The sequence below is a fragment of the Mus caroli genome, unplaced genomic scaffold, assembly GCF_978045245.1.
Source record: "Mus caroli unplaced genomic scaffold, Mus_caroli_1 scaffold_19, whole genome shotgun sequence".
In the NCBI taxonomy this organism is placed as follows: Eukaryota; Metazoa; Chordata; class Mammalia; order Rodentia; family Muridae; genus Mus; species Mus caroli.
In genome coordinates this window covers 66,318,417-66,339,249 of record NW_028227274.1, presented here as the reverse complement: position 1 = coordinate 66,339,249, position 20,833 = coordinate 66,318,417, and the positions used below count along the sequence as shown (strand labels likewise).

The 20,833-nt window shown below is 43.2% G+C and overlaps 1 protein-coding gene across 12 annotated transcripts in view; it reads right to left on the bottom strand.

Annotated features, from left to right (window-relative positions):
• Ldlrad4 (low density lipoprotein receptor class A domain containing 4) overlaps positions 1-20,833 on the bottom strand; it is a 322,460-nt gene that overhangs the window by 229,330 nt on the left and 72,297 nt on the right. For 2 of the 12 annotated variants that reach the window (XM_085833736.1, XM_029472275.2), the window contains exon 3: positions 10,557-10,653. The exons of the other annotated variants lie outside the window; for them this stretch is intronic. The gene's annotated coding sequence lies outside the window, so the exon portion shown is untranslated. The remainder of the gene's footprint in view (positions 1-10,556; positions 10,654-20,833) is intronic. 12 annotated transcript variants of the gene reach the window in all.

Below are 20,833 nucleotides of genomic sequence, written 5' to 3'. Positions count from 1 at the left end.
CACCATAAAGGGAAGTCAGGGCAGGAACTGAATTAGGAACGTGGATACAGGAACTGAAGCAGAAACCTTGCCAGGGCACTGCTGGCTGGCTCCTTGTCAACAGCTTGCTCAGCCTCCTTTTTTACACAGCTCGCAACTACCTATCCTGGGGCAGCATGGCCCACAGTGGGCAGGGCCCTCCCACATCCATCATTAGTCAAGAAATTGCCCCCACAGACTTGTGTACAGGCAAATCTGATGAAGGCAATTCCTCAAGGCTCCTCCTTCCCAGCGGACTCTAATCTGTGTCAAGTTGACAAAAGACTAAGCCAGCACAATAATAAAATAGTCCTTCCTCCACTCCCCTTCTTCTCTGGCTTCAAAATGCATAAAGCAAACTCCTCTCCTCCATCAAAAAATGACATTATCCGTCAGAAAATAGAGAAGGCCACCTACGGCGCACACTTGCCTGGAAACGTTCATGGTGATAATTTTGCACGAGGAACAGGTATGTGTTTTGTGGGTAATGAGTAGAAAAACGGAAACCATCATTTTCTCCCTTTTCCTCCAAGTCCTTCAAGCTCAGGAGGGAAAGGAAAACAGCTGAGACAATTAAGAAGTAATACAACATGAGGCACTAATCATCCCTTTGAAATGCAATGTACCCAAAGAAGAAATAACATTCCATACAAGACAGCCTGCTTAGGGGGAGGCCCTAAAGCTCAGGGCCGGTGGGTGAGTGTTTTAAATAAGTGTTTACCACTGGGAAAAGTGACTTCACCCCAGAAATAGAAAGTGACCCGAACTTGCACTTTTTTTTGCAACAGTTAGAATCCTGTCCGGGGCGGGGGCAGATCTGAATGGTTTGAAACCCTGTTCTCTCTATTGATTGCACCTGGGTATCCCTTGAGAAAACTTGCCCTGCTGCTTCAAGCTAGCTGGCTTTGGGGGGAGGCAATCTTTTTCTTGCACGTCCAGAAGTAGAGAATAATTGACTTTACCTTCTGCTGTGTACTCAAACTAGGCTGGTGTACTAATCCAAGCAGATCTTTTTTACTGCCATCTTTCATGAAGTCTAAGTGGGTCAGGAAACCTCAGATGATCCACCTGAGGAGGTCGCCCTCCGTGAGTTCCCAATTGCATAGCTTTGATTCTTTAAGTATCTCATTCATGTCATTGTAATATGATTTTTGTGAAGTATTTACTTTAAACATTAACTCCTTTTTATGTTCTGTAGGCATTTTAGGTTTTTTTTGTGACCGATTATTCATGAGAAGGGTTAACAGTAACGGAAAGACAGGCAGCTCGATTTAGGCAGGGGTCCCCACTAGCACGCCCCATCTGGAACTTATTGACTCAAATGACTTTACAACCTCCACCTCTCCAGCTACTGAGGACCACAGACATGTGCCACAGTTGCAAACCCAAACTTAACCAAAAAAACAAAAAACAAAAAAAACTCTATGGTTCTAATGAGCATATAAATATTCCTATGGATTTTCTCATTATTCTCCAGATGAGTCAAATGAACAGCTGGACAATCCCAAGGGAATTCTGCACAAAGCAACCCCAAAATGTAGACTAGACCTCTTCCAGTCCTGAAAGTTACAGACATAATATTCTCCACATCCAGGCTAACTCACCACAAGGAACAACAAAACTCCAATGACATCACCAGTGAGTGGTTACAGTGACTAAGACATTGTATCCCTGTGAAATCTCCCCATAATAGACAACTGGGTGGAAGTACCACTCTGTCGGGGGCAATCTGCAGATAGCACTGGAGTAAATGTTACCTTGGCTGGTTAGGGCAAGGGATGGTGACACCACTGTAGAAAGACTCAACAGTCCCTCAGAGACTGGTGAAAGCCAAAACTTGAGGGATAGTAGAGCTGCTTGTGACAGACCCATACCTCCAGGACTCAGTCAGGACACAAGATACCCTCTCAAGTGAAGGATGGATCTGTGGACCATTGGAGGCCCTATGGGTCACACTTGGCCATATTACTCTAAACTATGCAAAATTCAAGTCTGTCACTTTGTGACACTGTGACGGTGAGATGGGATCATATTTGCATATATGTCCCATCCATTTAATGTTCTGGCATACACGAATGATCCAATAAACTTTTGTTGATTTAGCAGTTCAGTGTAAGGATGGATGAACATATTTGAAATATAAAATAAGAACAGTTTTATTAATCTTATGTCATCCCCAGTAACAGTCACAGCTTCTAATTTCTTAGCCTTATAGCAACCCTTTGAGGGGGAGAAGTACCATTCTCCCAGCTGTTCAGAGGAAGGAACTGATTTTTAAAACTTGACTATGACCACAAAATACCCAAGGGCAGAACTCTGTTTCCAGAGCCTATAGCTCATAAGAAATCATTTCTTCACTGGAAGCATAACTCTGGGAAACCTTCTAAACAAAACTGTAAAAATAGGAAAAGAAAATTCTAAAGAATTCTTTAGACAATGAGTATAGTTATGTTTTTCTGACTATGCACTTCAGATGACACATAAACCAAAACAAGCCGAGCCCAGCCGAACTGAAGAGCAAACCCATCTGGAAGCTGTTATCCCAGAAGGAAAGAGCAAAGGACGCTCAGAAACCTTAGACTAGGAGATGAGGAATGAAGGTCAAGGCGGAAGGAAGAAGAGTCCAGCAGAAGCAAAAGGAGCCAGCCAGCTGAGGGTGGCTCAACACACCTCCTCTGGTGTGTAGTGAGCCTGCTGCTCTGAAGTTTCCACACATCCTATCAGAGCATGGCTGCCCTCTTCGACCACATTTTACTACAGAGTCAGGATGCAGGCTGCATGGTGGTCTCACTTCTGTGTATCGTCACAGTGAATACAATCCTCCCTGTTCATTTTATCTAGCTGCACACTGAACTATATAGTTATACTACTAATATCTCTACTTTTGCTTCTTGGCCTAGGTTGCTCTCCATTGCTATGATAAAACACCATATCCAAAACAACTTGGAAAGAAAGGGTTTGTTTGGCTTGCTCATCCATCTAACAGTCTATCACTGAGGGAAATCAGGACAGGCGCCTGGAGAAGAAGGTGGTGAACAGAAGGCAGCTTACTAGCTTGCTGCCCATGCCTTGGTCAGTTTGCTTTCTTATATAAAGCAGGACCACCAACCCTTTGGTGGCACCACAAACAGTGGGCAAGTCCTTTCTATATCAATAATTAATCACGAAAATCCCCCATAGACTTCTCTATAACCCAGTGGTTCTCAACTGTGGGTCACGACCCTTTTGGGGTGGTCAAACAACCCTTTTGCGATGTCACCTAAGACCATCAGAAAACAGATAGTCACATGACAATTCATAACAGTAGCAAAATTACAGTTAGGAAGTAGCAATAAAATAATGTTGTGGTTGGGGGTCACCACAACATGAGGAACTGCATTAAAGAATCGCAGCATTAGGAAGGTTGAGAACCACTGCACTTGATCAATCTGATGGGGGACGGGGCACTGTCTGAACAGGTTCCCTCTTCCCAGACGCCTCTCTAGCTTACGTCAAGTGGACACTATCTAAGCGGCACATCTTCAGACCGTAATTCTACTGTCTCACTATTCACCTAGCTCTATGAGTTGAAAGGCTACATTAGTCTATCAGCTGCTTCCAGCTCAGTGAAGAAAGAAACAGAAGAAGGTAGATGCTAGGGAACGAATGTTGCATGGCCTCAGTCACAAGGAGACAATATCCACTCCTTGCACTACCACCCCACCCCACCCCACCCAGCTCATTCTGAAACAGCCTGATAACTCTCAAGTAGAAAATATCCTAAAAGTTCATGTTTGACAGTGAGATGGGAGAAGACACCTGGAAACTGTACACAGTAAAGCAGGGGGTCCTGAAGGGAGGGACAAGAAGATCCAGAGGATTATAGAGCTTGGGATTGGTCTTCACAGCTGTATAGCTGGCAACAAAGTAAGAAAAAATGTAACAGTACACAGCATGCAATTGTGCATAGCGCTTCAAGGTTCGTTAAGTTACGTGGTAATTGTGTTTGCTTAAAAGACTTACAGCTAAAATAGCCACAACTTACAGACAAGCACATCAAGTTAGTGTAGCCACAGCTGATGAGAATAATACCAGTGCAAATAGATAAGAGAACAGTCCCCGACACACCCCTTTTCAGGAGGAAGATAGGTGACAATCAAATGCTTTACAGATCACCCAGCGTGTGTCTCAGACCAGACTCTGAGCCTGGATCCCAAGTCATGGAAAATACTTACGAATGGCTATCACGTCTGATGTCTAATTCAGCAATCAACATTGGCTCAAACAGCTTTCAGGCTACACCTAAATTTCCTAAAAATCTCTAAGAAAGATTATTTTCCACTTCAAAAGAGAAGTTATTACTCTGTAAGTTCCTTGACATCTTTAATGTGTAATCATTATCATCTTTAATACATAATTATGAATACAAAATTATCTGAATGCTGAAACTGACCAGGTGTGGTGGTACACTCCTGTACTCTCAGCACTCAGGAGGCAGAAGAAGATGGGTCTCCAAGTTTCAGGCCACTCAAGGCTGCACGGTGAGACCCTGTGCCCCAGACAGTGCTGGAAAAACACCCCAGGAGGACAGCTTCACAGTGTTAGCCCAACTATACAGGCATATACTCTGGACTTGACAATTCCAATTCTGTGAAATTATACAAAAGCTATCCTTACACATTTATGACTTGAAATTGACTAAAATAAAATACACAATTGTTTTTGTTTTATTTTAAAATCTAAAATTTGCAAATACAGTTTTCATCTGTAGAGGGCTATCTTAAGTCAGTGATGTAAATAAATTAAATGGGAGAAGGGAAATGAGGAGGTAGGCAGAAGTATCAGCTGCTTTTCTGTTGCTGTGATAAGACACTATGACCAAGGTGACCTATGCACAAAAAAAACAAAAACAAAAACAAAAACAAAAAAAACTGTATTTGGTTGTCATGGTTCCAAAGCTATGAAGAGTCCACGGTAGTAAGGCACTGCAGCAAGCAGCAGGCATGGTGGTAGGAACAGGAAGCTGAGAGTTCATGTGTAAATGAGAAACATAGGAAGCGAACTCCAAGGAGGGTGAGGTTATACATGATCTCAGAGCCTGCTTCCTACAGAAAGACTGCACCACCTAAATGTGGAATTGTGATAGCTAATGATATAGTTCTCTGGGTGTTTTGGGGTTTTTTTACATAGCATAAATTACATAAAGAAACTCTAGAAAGACAGTTGAAAAAATAATAACATAGTTGAAAGGAAGCAAAGGATTGCCATGGTCTTCCAAGTGAGTGCTTAGTAAGTGGGCTGGGCCGTGTGGCAGTGTTACCTAAACAAAAAATAACAGAACACCATGAGATCTATTCCCCTTTCCAGACTCTATATCCAGAGGCAGAAGTTCAGAGTCCCGCTGCCTTAGAGGATTCTTTTGTCTTCTGTAACCATTTACTTTGTCTCAGACCTTAAAGAATTATTAATACCATCTCACAGTACAGAGGTTGGCACTTCTAAACTCTCAAGTCTGCTTTCATGGTCAATGGTTTTAGGAATGGAATAGACCAGAAACTGAAACAATAGAACTCATGTACCTAAGCCTGCACTGAAGTGAGCCTGGGAGGCTAAGCAGCAATGAAATGGACTGGGGCCACGGGGTTTAATGAAATGAATGTGGTGGCTGAGTCTATTACTCAAGGATGTCCACATCTTCTCATGTCTGCCAGAGCTCTTCCTGGTGGTCTGATGTATAACCTGTGCTGTACAAACAGACAACAGCCCATTGTTGGCCTGGGTAAGCCTATGCCTTGGAAACCACCCAAGACATAAGGCTATAATGGCCAAGCCAGACCCTGTGTCAAGATCCAGGCCTGACACACATACCAAGGGATTCACAGTCTCTGAAATCTTCAGAACATGGGTAGGGTACCCTAATGATTCAACTTCCTTCTCAGGAGATCATCTTTAAAATTTCTCACCCTTCTCTTGCTCACTTTGCCCATCCAGTCATTTAAGGAGGTGACAAGGAAACAGGCTCCCTGCCTATCTAAGGTTCAACTCCTTCACCACAATGAGGAAGACTGGACCAGCGTGAAGAAGCCTAGAAGCCAGCAGAAGCATGAGACTCTCTGCACTGGGACCCATAATAAATAAATAAATAAATAAATAAATAAATAAATAAATAAATAACAAGATGACTCACCTTCCCCCAGAACACTAGATTTGAAGAATTCCATATCAACCCTTAACATGACATAGAACTTGCACTGTACAAGATTGAGTCCAAATTCTTCCACAGAATTTTGCCTTTAAAAATTCCAGAGATAATTTCCCTTGGTGACAAACTACATGGTCCAACAGCACCTCATGTCACAGTTTTTGTATAACTGCTTGGGTTCTCTACAATCAATCTAATTCCCTCTTGACATTGTGTCTTGACACCAGGGCTGGCTGTATAAGAGATAGTTTATTCTAGAACTAAATATGAGAGTCCATGGCTCAGGAACTCAGGCCACCCCCAAATACCATGTTCCAATGTGATACCACCTTCAATACTTATTCATGCTATTTTAATTTATATTTCAATCATATTCTTTTCCCCCACACCAACTCCTTCCAGATTCTCTCCACTTAGTAATAAAAGAGAGGGAAGTGATGAATTCAGGCACTTTTTAAATGCATTGGCAGAAACATTAGGCACACAGCGACAGCAAAGTAGAGAGGTCTGTGCTGGAAGTCCCATGCTAGCTGACAACATTCTGAGCCTTTCTTTTGGCCACAAATTTTGGGGGAGTCCCTTCATGGTCGTCAGATGATATTGAGAAAATTGGGATCCCCTGTTGGAATTCTAACTCTCACTAATAAAATTTAAGAATAGCCACAAATATAAGTTGAAGAGAAACTCTTATTAAAGTAAAAAAATAAAATCCGAAAACCGCTAGGGCAGGCCACCAGTAAATCTCTGCAGCTGCCCGGAAGAGTCCAATGGAGAAGAGAAAAAGCAGCAGCAGCCACACTTTTCTGAGTTAAGCTAGCACGACATGGTGGACAAGCAAATGGCAAGCACAATGAGGAAGCTCATGGCTAGAGCCTTGTAAGCTACGACACTAGGGGACAGGAATTCTAGGAGGAAAAGTCCCATATCTCATTAAAGGGGTCATTGCACCTCTTACCATTTTAGCATGGCTTAAGGTATGCTCACCTTCCTGGGGTGATCCGTCCTGCCTGGGGGTTAGCACCTTGGACAAGTGACTGATCCACCCAACTGGAATGAGGCCTCTGCCCAGGCTAGAAATTCTATTCTCTTGACTAGGAGTTTTCCCTTAATGGTTTTTTTACTGCTACCCTAACATCCCCACCTCTGAAAAGCTACCTTGAGATCCCTCAGGTGGGCAGCTAGTAACACCGGTTAAGAGTACCTGTTGCTCTTACAAAAGCCCCTGGTTAATTCCCAGTACCCACGTGATGGCTCATAACTGTCTGTAAGTCCAGTCTCACAGGGTTTGAAGGCCTCTTCTGACCTTCAGGGGCACCAAGACCAAACGTGGTTTATACAAACAAGCAGAAAAAGCACTTAAATGCATCATCATCATCATCATCATAAACAACGCCTCCAAAAGCTTCCTGCATCTCTGGTCTCTGGCAAGGAAAGAGTTGCAAGGGGTCCAAGAAGAGACAAGAAAAAATCACTTTGAGGGGGTAGCTTTTTACCCTAAACTGCCTACAACACTTTTCACCTCCTGTCTCATCAGTCCCCACTCTTGAGGAAGCAACCCTAACTACTGGAATGGCAATGGGGTAATGAGCAATCTGGTTTCTTCCAAGTGACTGGATATCATCATCATATAATATGGAGCAACTGGACTGCTGCAATTCACTCACTACTAGAATCTGTTGTGTATCTAACTTCTGCAATTGAGCAAGATGCAACAATACACGTACTACCCAGGCATAAGACAGTTTTATTTTATTTGGGTTTTTTGTCCATTTCTTTTCTATGATTTGGGAGTGGGTAGGGAGACTAGTTTAAAAGACACAGCTCGTGTATTAGAAAATACCTTCCACTTCATTAAAAGCAGTATTCAGAAAGCAAAGGGCATCTACTTCCCTTTGATGGGTATGAAAAGACTTCAGAGGACATAAGTGATCCCTGGGATGACTTGGCATCATCAGGGTAAGCATTGTCCAGCATCACCAGTGTGTGTGTGGACCAGTATCATCAATGTAAGCATGATGCAGCATCATTAGTGTAAGCATGGGCCAACAGCAGCATCAGGGTGAGCATGGCAAGTAGTCAAACACACTCTCAACTTAAGTTGCATCCTGCCCTTCTTGAGCTTTCACCATTGGCAACACTGGGGTTGACTGGTTGCTGGAAAGATCCAGAGAACTAGTCAGTCTCTTAAGGATTGGTGACCCCAATACCTCCTTCTGGAAATAAAGAACCAAATGGCTTTCCTCGGCAGCCTCAGGGCTCCTCTCACTGGGTCACTACAAGCAGCCTTCTTTCAACAGAGGCAACATCAATTTCAAAAGATGCGCATGTGTGCTTCTGGCCTCTGACAGATCAGTAAATGTTTGCATGTCAGTAATACATCTGCTAATAACGATGTAAAGTGTCCTCCAAGAGTGACACCAAAACCAAAGAAAAGCTGCAGGGATTAATCTACCCCCAAATCAACCTGTGGTTCCTTAACACCTCCCTCTTCAGGACTAGCAATCCTTCCTGCAGCAGTTGCCTTTAACAGTTTTCTCTGAAACTAAATCTCATCCGAGCAAGCTGTTACTCCCCACCACAGAACTGCTGAGAACTAATAACTGAGCTCCAAACACCAGGCTTGGCAAACTCTGGCTTCAAAAAAAAAAAAATAAAAAAAAAAAAAACATTAATCTCATGATGACATTTTAGAGGTCTCCACAAAAAAATCACATTTCCAAGTGAAATAAATCCAGTCCCCTAAATTAGGCTGCATTGGAACAAGGAAATAAGCAGCCAGAGCCAGCAATGAATTACACATGGCATGCTAATTACTAGTCTTATCCAGAAATAGCTGAAGACTGCAGGATTTTTGTTGTTGTTGTTGTTAAAATAACTACAGTCTTTATTCAAGGGTTGAGCAAATGCATCTGATTTACTTGCATGTTTCAGCTTCTAAACATAATCACATCTATGTGTGCTTATTTAAGGGAGAGAGAGAGAGAGAGAAGGAAGGAGGAGAAGGAGAAGGAGAAGGAGAAGGAGAAGGAGAAGGAAGGAGAAGGAAGGAGAGAAGAGAAGAGAAGAGAAGAGAAGAGAAGAGAAGAGAAGAGAAGAGAAGAGAAGAGAAGAGAAGAGAAGAGAAGAGAAGAGAAGAGAAGAGAAGAGAAGAGAGAACGAACCTCAAGGGCTAGGATACAGATAGCCAGGGAAGACAATGGGTGGCCAAGAGAAAAAAGAGCCTGTAGTGTTGGTGACTGGATACATCCACCAGCATCCTCAGATATGTCGTATGAGTGTGAAGCTACGTCACTGCCTGCTTCCTCTGTTGCATCCCACCCAGACTCACTGAGAAATGGGACAGAGCAAAAAAAGATTGCTGAACATCATCTTTAGACATCATCATCATTTTCCCCCATAGGTCAAGACCTAAAAACAGTGTTGAAGAAACATAATGGCCATAGAAAGACTCTTACCCTTAGACACACTTAGAGTGCAGGACTGAGAAGATGGTTTTTAGTAAAGTGCTTGCCCTGCAAGTGTAAGGACTCAGAACTCAGATCCCCGGTATGTATGTAAAACCTAGGCCAAGTGGCCCAGGCCTGTGATCCCAGCCCCGGGGAGGCAGAGATGGAGGGATCCAGCCAGTCTAGATGAATTAAAGACTGTCAGTTTCAGGAAGATGTCAAAAAAATGGAGAACAACGGAGGAACAGACCTAAAATTGTCCTCTACACATGTGCACACATATGCACGCACACACATGCGTGTACACACATACATTACAAAAGAAGAAAAGAGGGAGGCAGGAGGGAGCGAGGGAGAAAATCAGCTAGCATGCAATTGTGAGGGTTTACATGAGAGAAACCATGAATAAAACAGATCCATGGATATATTTTACCACTGTCCTGGTTCCCTAGCAACAAGATGAGCATCTTCCCATATGTATGAGTTTGGCCAAAAAGATTAATATCTCAACCCTGACGAAGGCTACAATGTGGATTACAAGGTTTCATCTGGAGTCTTAGCCCTGTTTAGAAATAACCCACATCTCATTTACTCCCCACCGCCTCTAACATGACCCAGTTTTTCTCCATCACCACATACCTAGGTCTCTCATTCTATAATATTCCATGGAGAAACCCTCCTCGTGGTTGTTGGCCATATCCTAAGTTCTTCTGGGATTAATGAAACTGTGGGAAAAGAGTGTCCTTGATCAAGTAAGTTTAGAAAATTCTAGGCTAAATGACATTAAGGATTTTTTTTTAATTACAGAATTGTTTCTAATAAGCTAAAAGCACATTAAGAATCTTCAAGAGACAGAGAGAGGTAATAGACATAATTAATAAGCCCCAGTGATTGGAAAGCCTTTTCTCTACCTCCTAAAATGAAGTTCCTCTGAGCACACTGGCCAGGTTCTGGGCTCACCTTCCTCTTCAGCTGGCAGCACCCACTCTGCCCAGGACATGGAAAGTGCTGAAGATACAAAAATGGAAATGATATAAATATTCCTCAAGCTACAAAGCACAGAGGATTCAGAGACACTAAAAGGCAAGTCACTCCAGCTGAGCATATGAACTAGTTGCCAACTTCCAGGTCACCATGCCATCCCTGAACCTCAGAAGTGCCTGTTCAGACTTAGAAATGTCAGCTCAGAGTTGGTTTTTAAAAGGATGTTATCACCAGCCTGTGCTTTGGCCCCATGAACATGCATCACACCAGTGGTTCTTAATGATCCTTTCACAGGGATTGCCTATGACCATCGGAAAACACAGACATTTACATTACGATTCATAACGGTAACAAAATTACAGTTATGAAGTAGCAATGAAAATGATTTTATAGCTGGGAGGTTGGTCATGACAACATTAGGAACTGTATTAAAGGGTTACAGCGTTAGGAAGATTGAGAATCACTGCATTATATCCACTATAATGATTCTGTTCACTGTTAATGTAACGGGGGAATCCTTGGGTAGTGCTGGCTAATAAGGATGATATAGATACCAGATCCCCTCATTCTGCTGACACTGAAGTCCTTGGCTCATGGCTAATCCTCACGCACACTCATTCCTGCCAATGAGCAAGGTGGAAGTCCAGGCATCTACCTGCAACAGGCTCCAGGGGAAGGAGGCATCTACCTGCAACAGGCTCCAGGGGAAGGAAGCATCCACATCACACAGGTCTCCCCTTCAGACCAGAGGTCATAGCTGATCCCATGTGTGTCATATTTCAGAGACAAAGCCAACAGAACACAGGTTGTCCCTCAGCTCAGCTCCTGCAGAGGCTTGGGTCTTTATAACACCATCTGATGTTCTTTTGGAGGTTGGCCTCTTGGCTAGAGTAAAGCCACAGATGGGAAGGGACCAGTGGAATCATGGGGAAGAGGCTGCCTCTCTCTCTGCACTGTTCAGTCTTCTGTGGCCCTGTAGATTACATCTGTTCGAAATACTGTTGACCCTCCAATCAGGCCTTGCCACAGACAAGCAAAGACCTGAAGTTGAGGAGGATAGAATTCCCCAGGAGCAAAGATTTTTCAGGCAATAGGCAGAGCCACATGTCCTGTGACCAGCTGTTGTTGGTCCAAGTACAATTTCGAGCTCAAGAAATTCAATCATGTGAGTTCTAGATAAACACTGGTAGACACAGAAGCCCCTTGATAGGAGAGTTCCTTGGTCTCAACACCTCCCCCACCCCATGAACATTCATTCGCCCATGGAAGCAACCAGCATCACAGGATTCCTCGTGTCAGAGAAGGTAATGATTCTTCTCGTGTCATGAAGCCAAGTTGCACATATACAGATGAGAGTACAAGCCAGCAAATGGTGCGTGATGGAAAAACACAGAGGACCAGACACGTTCCTGAACTCCATCTCTGAGAAGAAGCTGTGATCTCTCCTGGCAGATGAAGAAAGGGCAGGTGGAAGAGACTTCCAAAGCCACGTAATGAATAAATGTTATGACCAAAGGAGCAAGCCTAAGCCTCTCACCTAGGACATTCACACATTTTCCCATAGTCATATTACTACAACCTTGCATATATTATATATGTATATATTAATTAATATATTATATACCATACATTGTATGGTACATAATATGACTACAACCTTGCATATATTATATATGTATATATTAATTGATATATTATATACCATACATTGTATATTGCATATTGTATATACCATATGTTATATATTATATATTATATATTATTGGAATAAACTGAAAGCAACTGCTTAAGAGAGGAAAATAATGGAATCTTGGTGACTTCTGTCTTCCTGTCTTTTATTGTTAAGAATGGGAATTAAATAAATGCTTCCTGAAAATCAATTTTGCGTGTGTGTCAGTAAAAGTATAATTTCCATGACTTTTATTATAATCTCTTAGGAAAACAAAATGAGAGGGCAGGTGTGGTGCCTGCCTGCAATCCCAGCACTGGGGCCACTGAGGTGGAAAGAGTTATAGGTTCAAAGGCAGCCTAGACGACGTGGTTCCAGGACAGCTTGGTATACAGCAAAAACCCTACCTCAAAATAATAAGGGAAGGGAGGGGGAGACACTGGAAGGAGGAGGACCATAGAGAATATGGAGGGAAGAATGGAGGAGGGATAATCAGGGCCTGTCACTGACAGGTATGTGGAGGACAGAGCCCTAAAATGTCACCTGCTACGTGGTTAGCATTGGGTCAGAGGCTTGAGTTATGTACTTGCCAGAGTACAACTCCCCTGCTTTCAGACACCCTGGAGCTGTATGCAGAGATGGAGTTTCTATTAGCTTGGCTCCCACAGTAACAGGAAGGGGGAGTTCTACAGTGCTATGTAACATGGCTAAGAAATAAACCCTTATGTCTGCGAGCCTATTAATGTTATGTTGCTTCTCCTTTTTTCTTTGTACATCCTCTTCCATGTATCCTTGGTTTATGTGTATGAGTATGCAGTATTGCATCATGAACGCGAGGGACTCGGAAGCTGGGAGAAAGCATTGGATCCCCTGTACTGTAACAACAGGCAACGGTGCCAGACCTGGGTCCCCAGTAAGTGCTCTGAGCCATCTCTCCAGCTCTTCTTCTTCACCCTTTAGAACACGTATATATTTATCTGTGTAGGGGAGGGGGCACACGTGCCACACCACACGTGGAGAAGCCAGAGAATGACTTTCAGGAGTCGGTTCCCTCCTTCCACCAAGTGGGTTCCAGGGATCGAACTCAGGTCAGAGGTTTTGCAGAGCAAGCCTCTCTGCTTTCTGAGCCATCTCCTCAGCCCAAACTGTTTTTAATCCCAGGCCTGTCTGCACAACTCCTTCATAAAGGAGGCTAAAGCAATGAGTCCATAATGAGGTAAAAGATTTAACAAAACTCAATCTGGCTCCTCATAGCTGGGCTACCATGCTATCCAGCATGCGTGGAACATCACATCCCTCTGTACCTCAGCCATTCCATTGGTTATGCTTTCAATCTAGAAGTACTTGGTAGTTATTCACTGGATAAATTACTTAGTGAATGCACAGGTTAGTATATAAACACCAACACTTGGTCTCATCTTCAGATGGCCATGTTAGTAGCAAGAGGGTTGCCGGTTTTATCACTTGGTTTTATGGAACAACCACAGATTGTGCCTCAGCTGGAGAATGTGAAGATGTCTGCCAACACAGCCTGGATGGGGCAGAGCAAGCAGAGCAGAATGGTACACAACTGCACAGACATTCTCTCAAGGGGCTATTTTGCTGTGACTCAGAGGCCCAAACCCCTACCGGTCCTGGCACTTGGCTTTAGTTCCCTGTAACTTTTTATTGCCTGTAAACAGAAAATTCCTCACACTTAGTCAGCCTCAGGAAATTCAATTCCCTATGTGTCATAACAGAGCAGCGTGCAGGGCCCTTGGGCAGGACTTTTCCTTGGGCAGCCAAGGTGCAAAACAGGGTCTATAGATCTGCTCATGAGTGCTGGTAAGGGTGGGCCTTATGTAGACTGCGCCCTGTACATTTCTTAGTCCTACTATCCTAGAAGCAAAGATTTGATGATAAATAAACAGCAGTTGATAGATAAAAGCCCTTTCCACGTTTGATGAACTCAAATTTCTTTTTTATTTAATTTAATTTTGTTTGTTTGTTTGTCGAGACAGGGTTTCTCTGTATAGCCCTGGCTGTCCTGGAACTCACTTTATAGACCAGGCTGGCCTCGAACTCAGAAATCCGCCTGCCTCTGCCTCCCGAGTGCTGGGATTAAAGGCATGTGCCACCACGCCTGACTTCATTTTATTTTTTTACTTATCCACTTTGCATCCCATTCACTGCTCCCATCCCTGTCACCCCCCCCCTTTTAATACTCTTATTTCTTAAACTGTGCCAACTAGTTGATTCATTACTATGATAGCTCACTAGGTGTATTATCATCACAAAAAAATAAATAAATAAAGAAGTAACTCATCTGCTGGTGGACAATAAAAAACTCCCTCAAAACAATCTGAATTTGTATCTTTATAAAAATGAGACTATACATATTCCAGTATAAGAATAAAGGACCCCCAAAATTATCAACAGATGAAGGAAATTATCAGTTCTGGTCAAGCAGAAATTCTGAAAGTTTCAGGATTAGCTCTCCCAGAATAACATATGGAAATACTTGGAGGGATGCTTAGTATCCTACACAAAGGTTAAGCTAGAGGAGATGGCTTCAAACTCTTCAACCATAAGCTAACCTTTCTAGGCATGCAAAGTGTTAACACTTTCCTATTGAGGACAGACAGAAATGACTAAGGTTTTTGGTTTTTTGGGGTTTTTTTTGTTTTTGTTTTTTGTTTTTTTCTTAAGGATCTGAAACATGTGGTTATGGGTCACTGGGAATAGGGAAACAAAATCACCTACTCTGGTGACAATGAGAGGAATGGATATGGCACCTGTAAAAGGGAGAGAACAGCTCTCTCCCAGGTACACACAGATATGCAGCAGCAGGTCTTACCCCAGGGGTGTGACCCACCCAGATCTGCCCACACGTTAGACTATAAGGGACTTCATCAGAAGGACTAACACTGCAACAGCTCTGTTCAAATCTCTAGGCATTGGGGAATTGGGGGCTTTAGAAACCAGAACTTAGGCTCTGTCCTTTTTGTTTGTTTTTGTTTGTTTGTTTGTTTGTTTTCAATTCAGAAGGTTCAACTGAGTTCTGTCCTTTTTTTGTTTTTGTTTGTTTGTTTTTGAATTCAGAAGGCTCATATTCAATGGGAAATGAGTATAAATGAATTTGATGGGCTATGAAGTCCTATGGAGTGTGGGATAGTAATTGCATGCCCTAAACCAAACTCCAGGATGCCCAGCAGCCACTGAAACTCTCCCATGATGCTCTAGCACTTATATCAAAGTTGTGGACACAGAAATCCTTCTTCAAGTAGGAGAAACATGATCCATTCCTAGAAGGCTGGATACCCAAGTTCAGCAAGAAAACATCTAATGAACTATAGTCCCTTAAATATTCTCTCTACAGCAGTGCCAATGGCTCAGCACAGGTAGATCTGCAGCTGGGCAGAAATCCCGGATATGGGGCCAGATGGCCTTTAAATGATTTTACCAAGGACTCACGGCCATATTAGTTCCTTGGACTGCTGTGATCCCTGTTTCTGACAGAAAGAACTGAGATAGATTTGGCTTGGTTCATGGTTTCAGAGGGTCTTGGTAGAAGAGATGAGAGTAGACTACCAGGAGCACACGGCAGAGGCTGTTCACACCATGGTAGATCGGGAGCCAAAGGAGCAAGAAGAACCAGGGATGCAGCTACAACCCTCAAAGACACACACCCCATAGTGACTTACTCTGAGCTAGGCACCATCTCCTAAATGTTCTGCAGCCTCCAAACGTAGGACCAGATGGGGAACCCGTGCTCAAAGGGTAAGCAAGTGGGATGCACTTCAGACTCAAACAATAACAAGCTCTCCCACTTTGTAAAGCACTTTATTCAGCCATACCGCAGTTCAGTTTTATTCATGTACCTGTGTGGTGTACACAAGTGGGGGTACGCATGTTCGCACGTATGTGTAGGTGGGTACATGTGCATCCATGTGCCTGTGAGGCCCAAAGGTGTCAGGAATCTTCCTTGATTGCTCTTTCGTCTTATTCAGTGAGACAGGGGCTCTCAACCCCAAGGTCGTCAACACAGCTAGTCTAGCTGGCCAGTTGCTCTAGGGATCTCCTATTTCCGTCTTCTTAAGCTGGAGTCACAGAGGAGCCGCCATACCCACCTGGCATTTACATGGAATCCAAGCTCCACCCGCTCCTGTTTGCTCTTTAACTACAGAACCAGCTCCCAGGACCCCCACACCCCCGCCAGCTGGCAATTCTTAATATTGATTTTATTTAGGCTTTCTCTACCAGTCACCCAAAGATGGAGTCAAAACCTTTCATCCCACTATAATTGAAAGATAGGCAACTCTATTGGAAAAGCTTAAACTTAATTGATTAAACAACCAAATCAACTATGCGGAACTAAATTCTACTTACGTATTTTCAAATCTTTAAATAGTTCAATGTCCCATTATCTCTTTTAATCTCTCCTAACACTGTAAACCACTGCACACAAGTTCTTGGTTAGGGTTTCTATTGCTGTGGTAGAACACTATGACCAAAATCAACTTAGGGAAGGAAATGTTTATCCATGCCTCAGGTCACAGGTCATCACTGAGAGAAGTCAGGGCTGTTCTCAAAGCTGGAACCTGGAGGCAGGAGCTCAAGTAAAGGCCAGAGAGGAACGTTGCTTACTGTCTTTGCTCCCCCGGCTTGTCAATTTACCTTTTTAGACAACCCAAGACGGCCTTCCTGGGGTGGCTCCCAGTGGGCTGAAGTCCCCAAATCAATTATCGATCAGGAAAATGCTCCACAGACTTAACTACAGGCTAATCTGATGGAGGCACTTCTCAACCGAGGTTCCTTTTCCCAGATGACGCTCGCTCATGCCAAGTTGACACAGTAACAAGCGAGCACCAACGCTACAGTAGGTCTCACATATTCTCTCGCTGCCTTGTTTGTATAATAAAAATAAGATGAATAAATAAGGTAATAAGGTGAAATCATAAGATTTGGTACCTGGGATGTAAACGGCATTGGGCCCTAGAATGGAGCTCTTTTGAGGGCTCAGATACTGATTAAACATACTCCGGGCACACCTGAAACAATTACTGGATAAGGTGGAGACTGGGACCCTCACAGAGATGTGGGAAACGCCGAGTGGTGGAACCTTCAACATCAGTGCAAAACAGGGCAGGGCTGCCGTTCCTTGTAAGACCCAACTGGTATATCTAAAAGCCCCAAAGTCAAAGCATCTACAACTCAGGAGAAGCTGGACTTCCACAGGACTCCAGTTCTTCTGCCAACGCCGCATATGTCTTGGCTGTTTTAGGTGTGTTTTAAATGCTTCTAAGTAAAACATTTACATCGGTAAGCCCTCATGTTTGTTTGTGTCTCAAAGTATACAAGGAATGGCCTACTGCCAGTGTTGACAGGACTGCTATTATGACCCTGAACTCACCCGAAAGCAGTGGTTTTTAAAGAGAGCTTCCTAGCCAGGCAGTGGTGGCACACATCTTTAATCCCAGCACTCAAGAGGCAGAAACAGGTAGATCTCTGTGAGGAGTTCAAGGCCAACCTGCTCAATAGAATGAGTTCTGGGACAAAGACAAGGAGAGATTTGTTTGTGATTACAATATTATACTAATTCTTTCATGGGCTTTTTCTTTCTTTTCTTTTTTTCAGTTGTTCTGATTACTAATATTTCAGTAATATTACAGCCAAAGTCAGATATTTCATCCCATCATCAACTAAGACACCCATTGTTGTAAGTCAGACACACTGTTAGTGCAAACAGCTCCAACACAGATGGCCAGAAACAGGTATCAATCAAGGCCTGCCCATTCAACAGAAGTGGAACAACTCTTTATTCGGATTTTTTGGCTCAGCTAATGGAAGGTATCTAAACCGAAACCGAGGTGGGAACATTTATTTGCTTTTTTTTTTTTTTTTGGCTGGGTTATATTTCACTTAAATTTAACTGGAGGGTTATCAACTACTTGCTGTAAGCTTTACTGTCTTAAAGAAACCACAAATCACAAAGTTTAACTGTAACAAATTCTTCAGTTCAGAATGTGAAACGTATATAATTCCCATGCTATAGTCTTCACGGAGCAATTCTCTTTGGGGAAGGTGACAGTGTTGGCTGGCCATTTACCTGATAGCTTGTAGGTCTACATGAGGTTTAATTTAAAAAAAAAAAACAACTCAAATTAATAAACTCAAACTATTTAACAGATATTTAACAGATTTCATCTCTTGGTCTCTTTTGATACCACGTTTTAAAACAGGTTTTTCTGTATTTCATCAATGCTGTCAGCATTTCTTCAACTGCACAGCCCTGACTTCTTCACCACAGCAGTCAAGGTCCAAGAAAGATATGCAAGTAAAATGTAGAGAATGGTGGCAATTCAGACCCCAGGAGAGGGAAGAAAAACTGTTCCTTACGCGTCTGCTTGTAGACAAACCTCAGCCACCTCGTGTCAAGAAGGAGCCTCTTCTGGGCATTGTTTGTACTAATCAGCTACGCATCAGCAAACAGCCTCAGACACAAATAAAGACCACACAGAACAAATCGTCACTCAACTAGAAAGCCTTCGTAGAAGAGACCAGTTGACATTCTTGTTTCGATTGAACTCATTTGTTATTTCCCTAATGTATAGTATATTTACATCATTTCTCCCTCCCTCCAACCCCTTGCATGTCCTCCTCTATCAAACCCATGACCTCCTTTTCTTTGTTATTGAGAATAAATAAACACAAACTGCTGAGTTCATCCTGGGTTGCCCATGTGTGTCTGTTTTACCAGGTGACACACGTGACACATCTCTTTGTGTTGATACATCACTCGAGCTACAATCCAACCCCTTCCATCTCCCTCCCTGTCCTCTGCAATCGTGCCTATATTGTCTTCAGCTCACAGTCAAGACATCTCACATCTGACATCGTTAAAATGATTTAATGACCGTCATGCCTCATGCCTGAAAGTGCTCTAACCACTGGGGAGACCAGAAACTTGCTCAACATCCCCTCAAAGCCCTTCAAAGCCCAGAACTGGATAAGATACCATGGAATTCAAGGATGCCTCCAGGTTCCCTAGGAATCAAAAGTGTTATCTTTGGGATTAGGAGATGGCTCACTAGATAAAGCATGTACCACTCAAACCCAAATATCCCCAAAACTCATAAGAATCCAAGCAGAGTAGCACATGTCTGCAATTTCAGTACTCACACAGAGAGACAAGATATGGAGACAGGCAGATCCCAGAGAGCCAGCTAGCTCAGTGTTGGCAACAACAAACAAGAGACTCTGCATCACAGTGGAAGACTATGAACAATATTCAAGGCTGTTCTCTGACTCACACATGCAAAACTGTGGCATGGGTATTTCCACACTAACATCAACACACAGCACATATACATAGATTTTAAAAAAGCAAACAAACTATTTTTAGGGTTTGCTCAATCTTCCTGCCCTTTCTGTATTGAATCCAGAGAGAACTTAGCAAACTACTTCCATCTGGAAGAATCTGTAATAATTATACAGCCTCTGTGGTGACACTTTTTGAAAGGGTGGCCCGTGTACACCAACAACAGGACTTTAGGAGGTCATCCTCCTTGAAGGGCACGCACGCCCAGCAAATGCCCTCACAGATGCACCAAGTGTGACTTTGCCGGGACTGCTGAGACACAGTCTGTTACAACTGGCATCAGTTGCCACAAGCAAGCGTTAAGAACCTGACCCTGGCAAAGCACATTTTACACTCCAGTGCTGCTCATCTGGGTGATACCAAGTGGGGAGGCAGGAGGGGGCAGGAAGGCAGAGAAGAAAGTACTGGAGCGTGCATGATGTGCACTGTGCTCAAAGACACCCTGCTGCAGAAACGACTTCACCCACACAGACAGACCAAACCCACGAAACCAAGTTTCCAAACTGCTGCTGAGCGTCCCATAAAAAGCAGCTCTCTTTCTAACCCTCCCGCACTGTGGAAAAATACAAACGACACCAAGCAACGGAGAATCTCTGAAAGTCTTATTTTATACTCTTTCCCCACACCCACACCCAAACCTCCCCCACAAAAAAAAATCTTAGGTGGAAAATTTGCTAGCTTTTTTCGAAGTTTGAAAATACTGTGATCAACTGACGAAGCACTTGACTGTAGAAGAAATTTGCTAAAGGCATTTTTCTGTTACAGTTGCACTTGTCTACTTGATGAAGGAAAATAAAAAATGTCACTTGGTAATAGAAGGGCAGAGGACTAAAGAGACAGTGCCATTAGGGAGTGCCTGCCTTGCAAGCATGAAGACCGAAATTCAACCCCCAGAGCCATGTAAAAATTCTAAATTAAGATGTTTTAAAGGTGTCCAGGGTGGCACATGCTTATTTATAATCCCAGTGTCAAAGAGACAGAAGCGGGTGGATCTCTGGGACTGGTTGGCCAGCCAGCCTCTTCTACGTGGCAAGTACCAGTCCAGTGGAAGACCATGTCTCAAAAGGAAAGGAAGACTGTGGTTAAAGGACACTCGAGGTTGTTCTCTGGCCTCCACAAACACAAACATTATGGAACAAAATAATGGATGTAGAATAAAGCAGACAGAGAAATCC